Source organism: Alligator mississippiensis, chromosome 8 (assembly GCF_030867095.1).
Source record: "Alligator mississippiensis isolate rAllMis1 chromosome 8, rAllMis1, whole genome shotgun sequence".
NCBI lineage: Eukaryota > Metazoa > Chordata > Crocodylia > Alligatoridae > Alligator > Alligator mississippiensis.
In genome coordinates this window covers 76,467,376-76,481,555 of record NC_081831.1, presented here as the reverse complement: position 1 = coordinate 76,481,555, position 14,180 = coordinate 76,467,376, and positions in this window count along the sequence as shown.

Below are 14,180 nucleotides of genomic sequence, written 5' to 3'. Positions count from 1 at the left end.
CTCCTGCTAGTTTTAAAACCTCTATCTCAGATACTGATAGTAGTGGAATCGCAGTCACACGGACTTTAATGTGCAGTTGTAGTAGCAGGGATTTCAACTGCTCTAGGAGCCAATAGCTTCTTGGATGGGCTTGTAGCCTAAGCTGAGCACCGTGGTATAGCAGCCAGACTATGTTACGCAAAATACTTGGGTATATAGACATAAGCTATAGTCATATACACATGCAACTTCTAGTGAAGTGAATGAGCTCTACACACGTATCCAAATTTACTCCATTAAAGAGCACAGTAAGGATATTGTTTCATTAAAGGGGAAAATATTGAGAACTGGCCATGCCCAGAAACAACTTGTTAAAGGATCAAGCAACCTTTGGATAGTAAGTGACATTTTCTGTTCAAAACGCTCTTGGCTGTTATTAATTGCCTTCAGGAGTGTTAATGGCCTCAGTGCAGCTGGGCTAGGTACTAACAAATACAAGCAAACAGGGAATGAAGCTAGATAATCAAAGCAGTAAAACATCATGGAGCATTTGCCCTCCTAAACACAGTCATGGTCACCTTCAGGAAAGGGAAGAAGGGAATCAGAGATGCACACACAGAGTTTATGATCATTATTTAAAGCAGGAGGACATGAATGCTCTTTGAAGCTGAAAAAGATTCTCATCAAGTTATTATTACCTATTTTAATTCTAAATCACATCCCCTTACAGGCTTTAGCCGAAATCAGCAATAGAATAAATGTCGCCTCTGACCGATCTACTAGGAAAGGAAGTTCATAACTTTGGGGGTTTCTTGTTTGGTTGTTTTGTTTGTCTTTAAATTACAAAAAAAATCTGTATAAACCATGGTAAGGGACACAGTAGAGTCAGGGGGGAAGAGGGCTGCTTCAAGGGTTACAGATGATGTCTGACAGGGGAAATATTCTGAGAAATATAAGATCATTGTGCTTGTAGGTGAGAAACAGTTAGCCATGCCAAAATGCTTGTAAAGCAGTTATTCCTTATGTAGAAAGACAGTTACTATCTATTTGGCTATAGTACTAAAACATTAGTAAAACTAGGCATCAAAAGACATCCGCCTTCCCCTAAGAGAGCAAAAGAGGCAGAACCTGGGTGTAGCAGCAGCCTCTAGAAAGATGTCAAGAAAAAATGGCAACCAGCACCCTTGCAGCAAAAATGCTTTTTTTTGAGCTCAGCTGAAAGCACTTCATACCATATTTTCTTCCCTGCAACACACCTTCCACCCTCAAAAACCCCAGCCAGCTGCTGGAAATTGGAACGTATGTTATACGTAGGAAATATAGGTTTTGCTGCTTAGTGGCTGAAAGCAAACGTAAAGTCTGGACACGATCTACAGGGAGCAGGAAAGGAGAAGGCTCAGCTCCTGAGCTACTGCTGCTGCAGGGAAAGATCTTTTTGCCTTCAATATTCTGGGGCACACTGTATGCAAGAAAATACTGTATTCTTCTTGCACAACAATGTTTATGAGTCAATAACAAGGGCTGCATTTTTAGCTCATTATAACTGAGTGTACAGGAGTCAAGTAGGGCTGGAATCAATACCTGACCCTGAGCAAACAGTAATAAAAATGACGTGTATTCCAAAATAGCAGGGTTTACTACCATATCCTGCACTGCAATGACTGAATTCAGGGTTCTGTTTGTTCTGGCAATACAACACGGCACATCCCATCGCTCCTTCATTTGGTCCCATCGGTGGCAGTCCTGCAAGATGCTCTTTGACCTCAATAAGCATTTCACCCTTAGAAGGTCACATCATCCAGATCTGTAGGCTACAGAAATGGGAAAAAAATGGTTTGCAGGCATAGCTCAGATCTCCAAATCAAACCCTACCTAGGAAAAGACCCTTCCACTCACTTTTAATATGGATGCAATTAGTCCCCGCATAGTGCAAAATGTGTGTTAACTATTCCAATAAACTTTACACAAACTTTCTTTTCCCCAGTGTGTGATCTCTGTTTTAAAGATAGGAAACAGGGACAGAGAGCTTGTGCAACAGGGCCCAGACCTGACGTGGCGTCAGGTGGAGAGACGGCATTAGAGCCCTCGCATTTCTCACTTTCGGTGCACGCTCCATCACGTGCGTCTCTCCACATATTCAGGTCCCATCCTGCAACCCGTTGCATATGAGAGGCATGCAGTGCTGGCCAGAGCTCCTATAAAATCAGTTCAACTCACTTCCAGTGACCTGCAGGGTTGTGGTTTTAAGCTGTGACTTATCTATATTTCTTTCTCCCCGTGACGATTTCCAGCTGAATTTCAGCTTTCCCAAAAGTGCCAAACTGATATCTTTTTTTCTCCTCACCCTGGTACTTACCCAGTCTTTACTGCTCACATGTTGTCACCTCTGCAATATGAGTGTCAAATCAAAAGGAAGCCGATTGCTGAGTTGTGAACTCTCTGCCAGTTTATCTTGTTTGGCAGAGTCGGCATTGACGTGACCCAACAGTACGTGGTCATAATGCAAAGCTTCCCAAGAACTCAGAAATCAGGAGAGAGAGAACAACCTTGAAATGATGAAAGGAAACATCATATGACAACTATGGATGTTGAAATGCCCTGGTAAATAGGTCATACATTTTTCTGGTGGGGAGAAGAGAGGAGAGGAAGACAGCCCTCCTGGAGAGGTAAAGACAGGGGAAGCAGACAGATGAAGGAAAGGAAATCTGAAGTAAGCAATGGCACTTCAGACCTTTACTGACCATGTTACAGTTAATAAAATATGGGCAACACCAATGTTTCCCAGAGCTGCCCTCCCTGCAATACACACTTGGGTGGGAGCCCAAGGTCCTGCAGACTTTAACACAACTGCACACCAACCAATAATGCACAACAGAAAATCACTGGGTTCAAAATAATTGGTACCTGTGTTTTATTATCTATTTAGGAAGGGACTGCACGTTTCAGTGTACTTTCAATCAGCATCTTGTTGAAGCAGGAATCAAACATTTCCATCTAGTTGCAGGACCCTTAATTCCCGTTGATGAGCATTTATTCAATTAGTCTCAACGAACCAGATGCACCACTGCCTTGTATCTCACTTAATCATATCCAACAGCACCCAGAGAATGCATTACCATTCCTCCTAACTGCGCAGATTATATTTTGTCTCTGTTGGTTTTCCATGTAGCTAGTCCTATGCTACTGCATGTATGTTTTCCTGGTAAATATATTAATAACTTTGTTCTTGCTCAGTAATCCAGATCCACTGTACTGTTCCTGTAGCACAAACAGCTAACTCCTAATATTAATAGCTCGTTATAATCCCACAGAACCTTTCAGTTTGATCAGTAGCAGGATGGAAACAAATGTTTCAGATTTATAGCTCTGATTAGCTAATGCTAGGCAAAAGAAAAAGAGAGGTTCAAGTCCATGCAGTTCATTACATATGGGGGGGAAAAAAGAAGCTATATTGCCAAGCCAATCTACTTTAATAAACAGGAAGATGCTTTTTATGATATATCACAATGAATATTTTTATCCCCAAAAAGAGAATACAACAAGCATATTCTTCACCCTAAGCCTAAGAAATAACTCTAACCCCTGGAAAATCTTTTGTACTGATGGGCTTTTGCGTGTTTGCTTTAAATGTGCTCATTGCACGGGGAGGTGTTTATTACCTTAAAAAATAAAAAAAGTTGGGGCAACTGAAGTTATTGTTATAACTGTAATTGTGAATATATCCATTATGTAAGTAATTGTTATATATCAATTAAATACCTGTTTATTTAAGGAAAATCAAGTCTCACAAGAAATTATATTTCAAAATGTCATGTCCGAGGAAAAATTAGGGCACATTTTCTGTTTCAAACAGCTTCCCTTGGCAGTCTGGAGTCTCATAGTGCTATGACCTGGGTCAGTGTCTTTGTTCCTCCTCTTAAGCTTTGCATCCAGTACCAGCACTTGTCTGCCTTTGGGTCCCGAGCTCTTCAGGGCAATGACTCTTCCTTGTTTGCTTTTTGGAAAGTAGCTATGATAATGTGCGGACCACTGGAAATATGAGCAGGCACAGAAGCCAGGTACAGACATTACACTTTTGAAATTGGAAACCCGTCTATACCTGTCACAGAACAGAAGTTTGGCACACAGAACCAGTCTATACCCATAGCAGAAGAGGAGTTCAGTACACACAGACTGGTTTTAAAATGGTGGAACCCAGTCTAAGATTTGCCCCCACCACCAAAGGGCGAATGTGTTCACTACCGATCTAACCTACACTGCTTACAGAAAACCGCGTAACTTAGATCGATTCCACCTCGGGCTTTTGAATACCTGTACCTAGCCAGAGAGAGAGAGGTGAATGCATCTTCCTATGGCTTTGGGGTCATGGAGTTGAGCTTTGCTGCAGTCTTACTCCAGTGGGATCCTGAAGGATATCCCCAGGCATGAGCGGTGTGTGCCCCCGGTGACTGGGGGGGACATGGCTGCGGTGGCGGCGGCAAGAGCATGGCAGCGGCGGTAAGCTGGAAGCTCCTGCAGATGTTGCCAGCAGTGTCGTCGGTGGTGGGTTGCGGGGTGACTGCCGACCAGGGGTCAGCAATCACCTACAGGTGCTGCCGGCAGCAGTGGTGGCAGCCAGGAGTGATTGTGGACCACCCCCAAATGCCACTGGTGGTGTCGGCAGCAGGATGGTGAGCGGCGACTGCCCACAGGCGCCACCAACAGTGCTGGCAGTGCCTTTTTGCAGGGGGCACGCTGCCACACTCAGGGGGTGCACATGCACCCGTGTGCACCCCCTACACATCACCCCTGTCCCCAGGAAACAGTAAAGTGGCACCTGGTCATTCAGGTAGCCAGCCGTAATACTGGCCACATCCCTCACTTAAGTGCTATTGGCTAAAAATATGGGCGTGCCTAAAGCATGGTAGCCCTACAAGTGTGCAGGCTTGAGAGGACCTTTGGCGTCTAAATGGAAATATTATTACTAATAATAACAAGGAAAGCAAAGAATAGAAAACAGAAAAAAACAGCGATAAAATTCTGGCAACTACAGGAGATAAGAAACTCAGGGTGAAATCTTGGGACGTCAGAGAGGCTGGGATTTCATCCCTGAGGTCTGAAAACAAGACAGGACTTCAGCTACACTATTTACCCAACAGGGCCAGTAATTTTCCTCACTCCAAGAATGGGAACTCTTCTGTCACTTTATGCTATGATAGGTGGGAAATGGCTTGTTTCTTAATGCCACCCAGTTCATCCAAGAGATTACTAATGAAAGAAGACTCTAGCACTTCCCTTAAAATGACCAAGCATATTGAGCTTGTCGAGGAAATAAATTAAATTACTTACAGGACAGGAAGAAATCAGACAATGCCAGTGTATGTCAAGGAATAGGGGCACACTATCCATAAGGTAGGATAGCCTGCAGAGTAAGAGAGGCTAAATGCAACCACGAGCATGGGTCCAATGACTGACAGATATCAAACACCACTCATTCTCAGGCTACTGTCAAGGCACACATTTTCTTTCAGAGATCCCTGCAGCGCAAAGTGACTCAGACTTTGCTTGGTTAATGCATGTAAACATGGGCAGCTCAGACATAAAACAAAAGGCTGGCAAAGAGATCGACATTTCTCATAATAAGATTGATTTATTAATCCCAAACCAGATGGGTCCTTGTTGTTCCTGATTTAGGGCTTGGTTACACAGTAATTTTGGGCCGTTTCTGAAGCTCTTAACCCCTGGATTGTCCGCACATTAACACCTAAGACTAGTTTTAAGCACTCAGTAGGTGGCTCAAAGTTATACCACTCCAGGCCGTGACACTCACTGTAACATAAGCTGGGTAACATGGATCACAAAGGCATAGCCAGTCTAAGTTACACCTTGGTGTAAAAATCCCACCCACTCCTTGCCACCCGCTGGCTTGGATTGGTCCCACTGCTGCCCCCCTGCACTCTTCATCACCCCAAATTCACGCTCACTGCCTCCCCACACCCCTCCAACTCCACCACTTATTTGGGGGGGGCAGAGGGGGACAGGGGAAACCCTAGGGGTGGGATAAACTGGGGGAGCCCAGAATGGGGGGGATCCTTACCTTTCAGTCCTCCAGACTACACTGAAAAGGATGCGAGCCTCCCGTCTCAGAGAAGACAATGGGAGTAATGCAATGTATGATGAACGGAATCTATTACTTACTATGATGTCACATGCAAGAGGGCCAAACTTCAGCTGTTTGTTGAGGCAAGTGCCTCGTTATTCTGTGATACCAGATGTTTTTCCCAAGTACAGGGAGCCGGATCACACTCTGTGAGTATGGTAGACACGCTGGGGCGTAGGGGGGAGTGGAGGTTATATATAGCCCCAAGGGAAGTGATTTATCTGGTATCATCTTAGTATTTATCAAATGCAAAAACTAAAAAAATAAGCAGAGATGTTTTAGGTATCAATGTATTCAACTCTCACACTCACATTTCTTCCCTTCCACCCCCCATTTAAGATTATTTTTAATAATATTGCAGCTGCCTGGATGACTACTCCTTCAAAGAAACAAAAAAGAATAAAATGGGTTCTGGAGGTTTTGAGATTTGCCTTTTTTAGCAGCAGTCACAAAGCCATTTAAATAACCAGCAGCAAAGTACTTTATGCTGTTGCTTTCTATTCTCATTATTCCAATCCAAAATTAAAAGGAAAACAATAGATGTTTCTCTTAAAAGGCATACCTTTTACTTCATTTTATTCCTAGACACAATTCCCCAGTCTTTCTCGTTGTCCTCCTTACTGGACTTTCCCACTGTTTCACATATCCTTTCTTGTTTCCTTTGTCATTTGTAGGACAGGGTGAAAACAAGATTTAAAATTTTATCAAAAGATCCATTTTCACAATGGTAATAATTTTTTTATTTTAAAATGAATTTGATTGAGAAAAACACTCTCTCATACTAGGCAAACTTCTAACCACTTCTCTATCCCTTTTCCCTTGTTTTTAAATGTTGAAACAAGAAAACTTTTCTCAGCAGAACAAAACTTTTCAAAATAGTTTGATCTTTTTTTACTCAAAAGCTGTTCATTTCAAAACCTTAATTAACATGAATATTTATATTTTGGTCATTTTTCTGGATTTGTTTTTCTTTTTTTACGACCAGCTCATTATGTTTTTCAGAGCCTGCTTCTTCCATTACTGTCCTGATCTTCTTCTTCCCCTTCTGCTGTTCTGTCATCACAGAAGGCATGCAAAAGTTTCTAAAACAGCTCAAAAACTTCTCATTTTTGCTTGACTTTGATTAAAAACCAGAAACCAGGTTTTGTATGGACCTTTGAGGGAACATGGGAAAATTGGACTTTTGAATGGAAATCATCAAGTTTTATCATGGAATGATACCAAAAAAATTGAAGGCTTAGGTATAGTTTTACTTTTCTTGTTTAGTGAGAAGGAGAAAGTGCCATGATTTGAAACTTCGTGGCAATGCAAACGGAGAACCTGCTGAGTTAGTTCAGCTTATCTCATGAGACATTAAAAGTGCCAAAAATCCAGCCCAACCAACAGTTTCCCAGAGCTTACCACACAAGTAAATCCTGAAACCCAGGACGTAGAGGGACAAAGCCGTAAAGATAGGGCTGATTTAGCCCCCTCAAGGGAGGTTGGCTACAAAAATAGGGACAGATCCTATTCCACCTATCAGCTACTTAAGAGATGTGTCACACATTACACTTAGCATGCATTAATTGCACTTAAATGTTAATGCCTGAGCGTTCAAGCAGTAAAACACATGCTAAGTGCTGTCATAGCCTAGCAAAGTTAGGACTTTTCCAGCAGGAGGATCTCCAAATCATATGCTGAGTTACTAGCCAACTGCTGCATGACTGTAATACAATCAGGGCACTCTCGGACAGTGCCAAGGCTGGGACTGACAAACAGCTGTCTGTCGGTCCCAGTCCCACCGCTGAACTGGAACCAGTTCAAGACTCTGGTGTGGTGGCAGGACTGAGACCAACAAACAGCATGTTGGACCAGCACCTTCCACACACCACAGTACAGTGGAGCCGTCAGTGGCTCTGGCACTTAGGATGTGTTTTATTGTAGTCAGCATTATTCTGCGACTGCTCAGAAAACTTACTAAGTCATAATAATACTTACTAGGATCTAAAAAAAGCATGCTCTAAGTGGAACACGCAGCAGCTCTGAGTGTACTTAGGCCCATAAGACCGATTCTATGACTGTGCCGAGCCCCTGAAAACCTATTAATGTGCTATTTTGCAATGTGTTGGCGTCTTTGCCTGAATATACCTTACTTGATTTTAAGATAAGAGTTCTTCCCCCTATTTAACATGGGTAAAATACCTCTTGGCCTTAGACCTGTGTATGAGGGTGGTGAGGGGGCAGGTGGCTGCTGTGGCTTGGGTTCCAGCCCCTACCCAGATTTGGGGCCATAGCCACAGCTGCTGTGACCCCTGCTAACCCCCAGCCACTTCTGCACTGCACCGTTTCCTTTCAGCAGCCTCTTCCTCTCCATCTCACCTGCCCTGCGACCTCTTCTCTCCCATTTGCCTCTGTTCCCCCTGCACTTACTTTTGCTCCATGCTGACAGGCTCCATTCCCGTTCTTGCCTGGGGCACAGAGCACGGCCCCAGCCCGGTCCTGTAGCAGCTGCATGTAGCCTGCAAGCCTGCTACAGGGGCTGGATCAGGGCCATGCTCAGTGGCTCAGGCAAGAACGGGGATGGAGTCTGCCAGCATGGAGCAAAAATAAAGGGGGGGAAGTGGGGTGCAGAAGCTGTGGGGGGATTAGAAGCTATTGAGGGGAGAGAGAGGGGAAGCAGAGGTTGGTCAGGGAAGGGGAAGCAGAGGCTTGGTGGGAGCAGAGGCTGAGGGGAAGAGGACAGGAAAAGCAATGGCTGGGGAACAGAAGCTGGGAGGAGGAGCAGAGGGCATGGGGGGCCAGAGATGCAGGTGGGCAGGTGAGGTACCGAGATGGCAGGGGGCAGGAAGAAGCAGGGGGCAAGCTGCTTGACCTCCCCACATCATCAGCCTCCCACCTGCCTGCTCCCCTGCAGCATCGAGGGGGATGAATGAAAGAGTACCCCTCAATAATTGGATTCTAGATATGGAAAATTATTACAAATATTTAAATTGTCCATGTGTAGAATCTAATTATTGAAAGGGCGTGCCTCACATTCACAGACATCTTAAATTTGGGAAAATATGGTATGTCACAAAAAAAGTATCAGGACAAGTCCTGCTCACCCATATTATATCTATCTATCTAGCTATCTAAACAGTTTATTAGGGATGTATGTAGAGCAGAATGGGCACATGCTTAGGTGGGTAAGAAGTGGAATAATGTCTGGCCACAGTGCATTTGAAATATCTGTTTAGGAATGCAATATAGATTAGAGATAACTGCAAAACTCTGGGGAAATGCTCAGCTGATATCAGCTGGTACAGCACTATTGGAAACAATTGATTAGTCAGACATCTAGTGAATCTGATTACCCCTGCCCCCCCGCCCTTTATTTTTGTTTTGAAGAAGTTAAAATTCAATCTCCAGTTATAATAAGGGGGAGGGAAGCATTTATATTTAATACCAAAAGTGGTTTTTATTGCTTCCAAAAAGTGTAATATTGACACAGGCTTTGATATATAGGGTTTTTTGTAGTGGCGCTCTTTGCTGTCGTATCTGGGGAGCTCACAGAAATTAACAGACATATCAGTGGAGACTGTTGACTAAAAGTCCTTATGCTATATGTGTTATTAGTGATAGCATTTCAAAATTATAGTGCTCTTGAAATGAAACATTCATGCTTGACAAGCTGGATTTGACAACTTTAGCAACAGGCACCTTTTCCTGCTGCAAATGAGAATTTCAAAAGATTACACGGCCTTGCTCATTAGATCCATTAGTACCAAAGTGAAATGTCAAAATGCCATTCTGTTTTCAACAAATATGTACTGAGTCACTCCTGACTGGTACAGAGCATTGCTTTGTACACATTCAATCAGACAAAGTCAACCACAGATGTCAGACATAATCGAGAATGAATGAGAACAAACGTGCACACGGGGGAAGTAGTTGTAAAAGTTTCCTCTATATGAAATTACATTACAATGAACAAAATCATGTTGCCGGGGCCCTAGATATTTTTATTAAAAGCAGAGTGAGCTCAATCCAATGCCAACCAAACCAAGAACTCTTGCATTATACACTACAACATAAGAAGTGAACACAGTCGTCCTTCAACTTCAGGAAATAGGGCAGATCTCCCAGAGAAGATATGAAAATGCAGTAACATCATATACCATAGAGAGTTTTGCTTTATAGGAGACACTATGTAAAAGACAGCAAAAGAAATAACATATTTAAGGTAAAGGAGATTCTCTTTAATGGGATTCAAAGGCCAGATCTCTTCGAACACAACTTGGGCCACAGTTACTTAATTCTTTGAACTCTATGTTTAGTCCCACTGCATTTTCACAGACAGCAGTTAATAAAGAGACTTTGAGCCATGTTTAATTTAGGGTATGTGGCTGATAGTAGGGGACAAAATGCATTGGCTAACACTTACATGTACACATTCAAGTACCTGTTCAAATGCTATGGCACACAGGCACAAAAATTAAAGGTGGGCTCAAATGCTCATGCCATCCTATGAATACTGAATTAATATAAAATAACTCATTATCGCTGTAAACAAATAATACAACACAGTAAATTTGGCATAGCTTCCAACAAACAGCTGAGATCTTTTAGGTGCTCAGTCAGTGCAAACAGGTCACTCGAGTTAGGCACTGCAGGTGAAAGCAAAAAAATCATGTCTACTTATTCCCTTGCCCTGAAAAATACACAGTTTAAAAACTGCTTTGCTAAATTGCATACATAACAGTAATGGCAGAACTGATCAGTGTTTTCATAAGTGCTCATCTTTTTCACTAAAAGCCTGTCCAGAAATGTCTTTTACCTTAACTCAGCACTATATCTATTGACTCACTAGAAAGTTCCAGATTATTCTAAATGATGTGCCGAGAGATGAGTAATTTTATAGTTTAAGCAATCCAATCAGCAGAAATGATATGACACTGAGCACGAGTATATTTAAATTACTCATTTACTAATATTTACATTATCAAAGCACATACGTAAGGCTACTATGTGAACTGTGGGAACTATATAGTCTTAAGAGTCGTTACCAGGGATCCTGGTTTTCTCTGATTCAAAAATCCAAAATGTTATGATTTAATGCCCCCACCCCATCCACGTTTCCATGATTAAAATGAAATGCCACTCTCTTTCTCTCTCTCTCTGTATATATGTGTTAAAATGAAACACCACTATAAAAATACACACACGCACACACATACTCACATATAAATATATATACATGTGTAAATATGAATATGAACATGAACATGTATACCTGTATGTGTAGTGGCATTTCATTTTAATCACAGAAAAATATGGATTGGGAGTTTGTTTGGTTTTTAATCATAAAATTTTGGACTTTTTTATCAGAGAAAACTAGGATCCCTGGTCGTTGCATTTCATATGTTTTACAAAAAGTTTTCTAATAACTTGCTTTGCCCAGTGTTAGCACTACAAAATACACTGCCTTTCTTTCTTAATTGGGATGCTTTCACAAGAGATCTGAGACAGTTAGGCATTTTCTTAGTTATCAACAGAAGTTCCTTGTACATAAGCAACTACTACTTTGCAAATGAAAATACAGATGAAGGCCAGCTCAGTGAGACTTAGGCTTCTAAGTCAATTTTCAATGAAAATATTTACCCCAAAATAATAAAATGTCATTGAAAAAAGTTTAAGGATTAGGAGCTCTGGAGTATTCTCTCTCCACAAAGATTTCCCATTGGTGAAAGTCCCTTAGGACATGTTTCAAACTGGGGATGACTGATAAAGAAATTTGCTGAATTTGAACTTTGGTTCATCCACTGCCATTGTGAAAAGGTGTCAGAAATCCACCAGTCAGTATTTAGCTGAACATTAAACTAGCTCTTGAGATGACAGAGAGCCACCTTGGGCACCCCTTGATTGCATGGAATAGGTCACAAACCAAGCCATTCATTTCCATGGAACAATTTCAAGAGCAAGTTGCTCTGAACATGGATAAGCCTGGCAGTATCTGATGCTAAATACTGAATCTGAATTAAAATTGTAACTGCATTCATAGACAGTGACAGGTTGGGTTAATGGGTGGACATTTTAAGAGGACTAATGGAAAGGAACCAGTCTAGGAAAACTGGGGATTGGAGCAGGGAAAAGAGTAGCAGGAAGGAAAGGACTTGATTTGTCTATATAAGAGAAAGGTAGCGTGACAAGTTTTTGTAAGAGGAAACAATAGAGCCCTCAGTACCAGGAAATGGAGTATGACAGTATCTCAACACCAAGAAGGAAGAATAAAAGGAACCTTTTCACAGCAGTTAACTTCAAGGAAAGAAAGCTGGAAATATGATTTTCTTTATTTTAACCCAGCATTTATCACCATTTCAGTCATACTTTGTAACAAAGATTTCTAAACGTTTTATTAAAGTGTTAATGAGCTATGCAAATGAATAATGGTTACTTAGTGGTTACCAGTTCTGCCGTCTAAGAGGTCAATGGGCTGCTTATAAGCCTGGTTTATAATAATGTGCGCGTCTCGTATTGATCAATTTATAACCAGCCATCATTCTACTTGTGTGTAACATGTACATAGCATCTATAAACTAATTATAAATAGAATAAATAATAAAATAATTATAAATAACACTATTTATAAATGGAATGGCAACTTAATGTAAGGTGAGGTGAACATTTGTTTTCAACGTGGCACATTTCAAACAGACAATTATACTACTGATACAAAGTGATGTTAAATCAAATACCTAATGAAAGGAAAAGAGTACTAATGAGAGGTTTGCACATTCCAGTTCAAATTGGTCAAATATTCCTTATTGGTGGTGGTAGTGTTCATTGGCAAAGGTCAATAAACACCACCACCACCACCACCACTAATAAGGACTATTTGATCAATTTGAATCACAGAAATAAACGTTTGGCCAATTTGAATTGGAACATGCAAATCTCTCTTTCTGGTCCCAAGTATTGTATTACTTTTCACTTTAGGAGCTGTACACATAGAGCTGGTCAACTGTTTATGCTATACCACCCAATAGCTATAATGTACTGGTATTTAGTTAATTACTGGCATTACCTAGTTACCGTACTTCTAAAAAGTACCTTAAAATAAACAAGAAAAATGGAAACTGAAGTGGAGGGTTTTTTTTTCCCCATTGGTCATTCTTTTAATAAACTATAAACGCTTATAGATAAGGTTAAGAAATGCAGGCAGTGCAAGTTCATTAATATAAAGGTATTATTACCATATTGCTTGTTCTCTCCATCTTTTCAGCTTCTACATTTGTCCAACTCTATTTGTAGCATACTAGTTTCTCATACTAGAAAAAAAAGACTGCCTGGATAAAGATCAACTGTTTCTTTCCCCCATTCCTTTTGCCTCTCTTCTAATGTAAGCTCTCTGGCTTTCTCATGTCTTTACTTTGAAGGGAGCCCATATTTCAAATAATTTCTTTGAAGAAGTTTTTCAAGCTACCTGCTTGCTCAGGTTATCGACAGATAGGTTGAAACCTGTACTGTTAATTAGCTAGCTTGTCCCTCTCCCCTGTTTATAGAGTCAAACTCTAGGAGGTGCTGCCCTCTTCAGCCTTGATTTAAAAGTAGGATTAACTTTGAGGTCTGGGACTTTAATGGGACTATAAATCTGTTTGTAAAAGTAGAGTTGGTCAGAAATTTTCCAATGAACCTTCCTTCCCCCTCCCCTCACACTGGAAAATTCCTATTCATCAAATCCTAAGCTGTTCACAGGAAGGTAATAGTTTCCGTGATTTTCCCAAAAAACCAAATAAACAAACAAACAAAACTTCAAAATACTTGTTTCAACAATTTCTGAAATAAAAGGTTTCTTTGTTAATTCTAATGCCATTTTGGTTGAAAAGTTTCATAATTATTGAAACTAATCAACCAAGTCAGCCCGATTTTGGGATCATTAGTTCAAGAAACTTTAGATTTTTTGTCCTGATTCAGGACAGGAATAACATTTTTTGCTGCTCAACTCCTGCTGAAAATTTTTTTGATAGTTTATACCATGGAAGTCATTGGAGATACTTAAATGAATAAGGCAAACAAGCCCTGATCTAAGGTTATAATCCTCCAA